The sequence below is a fragment of the Nyctereutes procyonoides genome, unplaced genomic scaffold, assembly GCF_905146905.1.
Source record: "Nyctereutes procyonoides isolate TBG_1078 unplaced genomic scaffold, NYPRO_anot_genome, whole genome shotgun sequence".
NCBI lineage: Eukaryota > Metazoa > Chordata > Mammalia > Carnivora > Canidae > Nyctereutes > Nyctereutes procyonoides.
Window position 1 is genome coordinate 52,235,701 of NW_026575140.1, and position 6,000 is coordinate 52,241,700.

Consider the following 6,000-nt stretch of genomic DNA (forward strand, 5'->3'; position numbering starts at 1 on the left):
TCCAGAGCAAGTGAGGACGGGAGTCTCAAGAGATGTACATGTGGGTGATTGGGAAGGGTAGTGTGCATGAATGTGTGTGGTGAGGCAGCGATGGATATACTTTGGTGCCAGGAAAATAACTTTTTCAATCCTTCCAGTACGGCCTCAACACCAGTTGACACCCATCACTCCCATCAACAGAAGGGCTGATTGCAACTGACTTATAGGATTTAGCAGGTATCTTTTAAAATATATATAAATAGGGACCCCCTGTGTGGCTCAGTCGATTAAGCATCTGACTCTTGATTTAGGCTCAGATCATGATCTCAGGGTCATGGAAGTAAGCCCTGCATCGGGCTCCCTACTGAGCAGGAAGTCTGCTTGAGATTCTCTCTCTCTCTCTTTCTCTCTCTCTCTCTCTCTCTCTCTGTGCTCCCCACTCCCAGCTTCACTGCACATTCTCTCTAAAATAAATAAATAAATCCTAAAATATATATAATTATTTACTCTTGATAGTTGGTTAAGCTTCTGACTCTTGATTTCAGCTCAATTTTTGATCTCAGGGTTGTAAATTCAAGCTCTGGATTAGGCTCCATGGTGGTTGTGGAGCCTACTTTAAAAAGAAAAAAAGGAAAATATATATAAATATACAAATTTTCTGTATTTCCATGTTTTAATAAATATATATGTGTGTATATATATATCACAGAAAATGTAAAGCAAAATTTCAACCATTCATATTGTTGTATGAATTCATTTCTCAGAAAATGCTTCCAATTTACACTAGACATTATAAACTAGGTAGCAGGTGAGAAATCTGAAGCCGAGAGAAATGAAACAGCTTACCCCAAATCTTCAGCTAGTTAAAGGTGGCATCCTGATTGCTTTTGAAAAATTCTTTTCCCACTTTGAGTTTAATCAGATTTTTGGCAACTGGAACTAATGGGCACTCATAGAATAAGGATTTTAATGTGGATTTTAGATGAGAACCAAGAAAACACTCGGGTGGTGAGAGTTATGATTTGTGCATAGTCGTCAAGGTCTTAGAAAATGCCAGAAGGAAGCTGGAAGCCACTGGATACCAGGAGGTGCCTGAGGGGTTATGTAAAGAGGAGCGCACGTGTGTGTGTGTGTGTGTGTGTGTGTCTGTGTGTGTCTGTGGCAAGAGGGGAAGAGCAGACATAAATTTCATGGGGTCTTCATTCACTACAGACTACAGTGTTAGAACTACTCCACGTACTGGTAATCGTTAATATAAAGATGAATAAAATATGATCAGCTGATATTTAGATGCAGCAGCACATGAGGGGTTCACCTATTTTTGCAAAGTTCAACTGGATCTTTACTGTTTTCTTTGCTTCATTAGAAGGGTCCCTCTGTCCTATGAGGGGGTGGAGGAAGGAGTCCCAAGACCTCCTTTGCATGGAGTAGAGACCCAGAAAACAAACCGGCTGTTTTGCATGTGTTAATGATTTAGGCTTAGCTAGGTGGGATATGTATTTCTTTCTGATCTGTCACCAGAAAAGAAAATAAGAAAATAGGGCAGTTGTGTGGGCAGATGTAGGATGTGTGGCCAGGAGCCTGGAGGAGAATGAAGGATGAGAGCAAGGAGGAAGAGGAAATTTGGAAACCCAGTCTGTCAGTTCAGGTTCTTTGGAAAACAGATCCTAAAGGGAACAGTGGAGAGATTTTCTGGGAGGGAAGGTACGGGGTGGGGGTTGGGGGGAATGCCTATTCATCTTTCAGGGAAGGGGAGACCTTTGTCAAAGAAGACTTGGTAGGAAGAGCCTCACACTGCATTGTACCCCAAGAAAGCCTCTCTAGGGGCACCTGGGTGGCTCAGTGTTTGAGCGTCTGCTCTTGACTCAGGTCGTGATCCCAGGGTCCTGGGGTTAAGTCCCACATCAGGTTCCCCGCAGGGAGCCTGCTTCTCCCTCTGCCTGTGTCTCTCATGAATAAATAAATAAAATCTTAAAAAAGAAAGAAAGAAAGAAAGAAAGAAAGAAAGAAAGAAAGAAAGAAAGAAAGTCTCTCTGATGGAAAGCCCTAGACAGAGACTGGCCATCAGGGAACTCCACTTCAGGACAAAATGACCCTCCTCCAGCCACCTTCCTCTCTGGTCATTATACCCAGTCATCTGCCACAGGCAGCCTGGAGAGAGCACGGCCCCAGCGTGCATGCTGCTGTGCATCCAAAAGGGTGGCAGATCATGGCTATTAGTCGACCATTCTCCACTCAGTAGGTTCACCCAAAGGGAGATGGGAGCCATGCACGTTTAAGGAGACTACACCTGGCACGCCTCAAACCAGAACAGGGTGGGTAAGGAACCCAAGGGCTGCCCTTTGCTACCTGGCCCTACTCAAGTGCCTCAAAGCTGTGTTGGCTCAGAATCTTTGCCAGCCGGCCACCCAGGTCCTTAAATGAAAGGACCTTCACACTATCTGCACCAAGGAAGCCACGGATGGCTGGCCGGAGGAGAAGGGATTCCTGGTGACACCACCGATCTTCCCTTGGTCACAACCTCGCCGTGTGTGGCAGCAGAGGGGCTGTTGCACACGGCTCGGCAGGCCAATGAGCCCCCTGGGGGACCTGCATCGAGGGCTGTGGACATCTCTTTTTACAGTGTTTACAGTTTGCACGCAGCGGTAGAAACCAGATGGGCCAATCTGGCCATGTGGTGTGATGGATCCAGAATTCATGGGAATGAATGTCAGTTTATAGGGCCTAAAACACATCCGAGAAATAACATCATCACCCCAATCATGTCCTCACTAGAGTTAGGAGAAGTCAGTGAGGGACACCTGGGTGGCTGAGTCGGTTAAGCGTCTGCCTTCAACTGTGGTCATGATCCTGGGGTCCTGGGAATGAGCTTGGGATCAGCCTCCCTGCTCAGCGGGGAGTCTGCTTCTTCCTCTCCCTTTCTCCTGCTCATGCTCTCTCTCACTCTCTCTCTCTCAAATAAATAAAATCTTAAAAAAAAAAAAAAGTCAGTGATGCCTGAGAAGACGTTTGCTCCTGGAGCAGAGTTAATGACTTTGTGATGTAGTAATTCCACCTGCTGGCAGGCAGTGGGGGTGGTGATGGAGGAGTGGTACTGGGTATAGCAGTGAATGAAGGGAACCCCAAGATCCACCTACCCTAAATCCTGGGTGACAGAGGGCTCAGGTAAACATGGTATCATCAACTAGAAGTCTTCTATCAAAGGTACAGGTTACCACAATGCCACCCACTTTGAGAGAGAACATCCACCACAATCAAAAAGCAAATGACATGTTTTAAAGTAGTCAAAGCAGACATGCTTCATGTGCAAAAAAGCTGCAGTTGGAGGCAAGGTGTTCTGAATAAGTCATGGGTGCTTCTTTCTGCTGAATGCACAATGGATTTTGCATCATAAATAAATGAGCAACCTTTTATTTATAAGCGAGGCTTCCCTTGCACACACACACACCATCATTCCTGTACCACCAAGTTCGCGTAAGGGCTCACCAGCTGTTTGCTCTGTGCTCTGTGGCGTAGGGGAAATGGTTCATGCAAATGGAAACAGTAAGTGTCTCCCACAGGTATGTGAGGGCCTTGATTTTATGGCATTTGATGATATTTCCTTACACTTCACACAAAGAAAAATGAAACTTGGTTCTCTGGAAGATGGCTTTTATATTTTGGTATCGAGAGTCGTGATATTTTGTGAAACTCTCAATTTAGATATGCATGGCCAAGGCAGGACTGGAGAAGCTGATCACTTGCTCTCGAACATTCTTCTTGCCACCGACTGAACACGTTTGCTTTGCTGTGAGCTCTGTGGGCCAGATGACAAAGTGTGTGCTGCAGTATCGGGGGATTCCATTTTTCTTATCAATGAAATACAATACAATTAATCAATAAAGGAAATTGTGGCAGGCTGAAAACCTCTCTGCAAGTGTTTGACTCACCTGGTGTGGCAAGGTGGGAGCACATTCCACCTCTTTCTTGACTTGCCTGCCATGGCGAGTTGGAGCTACATCCCACCTCTAAAAAAAATATTTTATGTATTTATTCATGAGAGACACAGAGAGAGAGGCAGAGACACAGGCAGAGGGAGAAGCAGGCTCCATGCAGGGAACCTGATGTGGGACTCGATCCTGGGTCTTCAGGATTATGCCCTGAGCTGAAGGCAGATGCTCAATTGCTGAGCCACCCAGGCATCCCATCCCACCTCTTTCTTGACTCACCTGGCATAGCGAGGTGGGAGCTACATCCCACATCTTTCTTGAATCTGGCCAGCCTTAGTGCTGGGTCACCCCATAGGGTGTGGGAAAAGTGAGGCTAGATGGCTCTGGTTGGCTGGGCATAAGAGATACAAGCCCTTAGCCTGGGGCCCTGAGGCAGTCAAGCTAGAGGTAAGTCATGTACAAAGTCTTCCCATTCTGATGACACCCAAGGTGGCCAGTGTGGAAAAAGCACATAGACTAGCCCTGAGACTAGATGAGGAGAGAGAGAGAGAACAAGAGATATCCAGATGCCTGTTTGACTGAAATGAAAGACCTCAACCCCAGACTGCCTGTCTGAACTCCCTCTAAATTCCTAACCCTCAGAAACTGCCAGAGATAATAACACGATTGCCTTTAATTAAGCCACTACATTTCAGAGTGGTTTGTTAGGCATCAATAAGTAATAGGAGTTGATCACAAAATTATCATTAGAGCCATGGAAATTATTCTGCTTATTTTCACTTCATTATAATCTACTGCCCAGTTCCTGTTCAGGGTATCCACACCATGAGTGTATGAACCAGGGTCCTCACCTGGGATTTTGAAACTTCACCATGTGTCAGGGTTTTTATTATCAACCGTTCTTCCTTTGCAGCAACTTAAGGGCTTTCCAGAATTTTTCCTGAGACTTCTTTAAGCCAACAAGAGGAAAGTCTGTGTATTCCTTTTTAATATCTCTGCTTGCTATTCCTACACCCACATAGGATTGCCATCCTTCTCCTTACATGGTGCGCCTTCCAGCCCCAGGAATCCAACTAGGAGCCCCTTTATGTACTAGATTAATTTAATTACTTAAGAAAGAATCCCTCCAAATCCAGCAACCTATTAAAAGGATTATATACTGTGACCAAGTGGGATTGATTCCAGGAATGCAAAGATGGCTTAACATATCAAAATCAGCCAATACAATATGTACATTAATAGAAAAGAGGAAGAAGCCAAATGGTTTTCTCAGCTAATGAAGAAATGCCATTGACAAAATCCAACATCTTTCCATGTTTCCACTCAGAAATAAGAATAGAAGAACATTTCCTCCACCTGGTAAAGGAATTTATGAAAAAAAAAAACCACATTTAGCATCATACTTAATGGTGAAGGACTGAAAGCTTTTCCTCTAAGATCAGAAATAAGACAAGGACACCCACTCTTGCCACTTCATTGAACATAATAGTAGATGGTCTAGTCAGAGCAATTCAGGTTGAAAAAGAAATAAAAGCACCTGAATTGGGAGAAAAAGTAAAACTATTCACAGATGACATGATCTTATACACAGAAAATCCTAGAGAGTCTATTTCTTAAAAAAATCCATTAGTGCTAGTAAAGGAATAGAGCAAGGTTGCAGGATATACGATTAACATGCAAAAATCGGCAGGAATTATCCAGCAATGAACTAGCAACAAACTATCCCAAAAAGAAATTAAGAAAAAAACAATTCTATTTACAATAGCATCAAAAAGAGTAAAATGCTTAGAAATGAATGTAACCAATGGGGTAAGACATACACACTGAAAATAATTAAAAGGATTGTTGGCATGAAGTAAGACCTGAATAATTGGAAAATATCCCTGTTGATGGGTTGCAACACTTCATCCTGTCCAGATGGCAGTGTGCTCCAAAGCAACCTATAGATTGGATGCAGTTCCTGTAAATGGAAGAGTCCATCATAAAACTCATAAAGAATCATTAGGGACCCTAACTAGTCAAAGCAGTCTTAAGAAAGAAGAACAAAGTTGGAAACCCCACACTTTAATATTTAAACACTTACATAATCCTT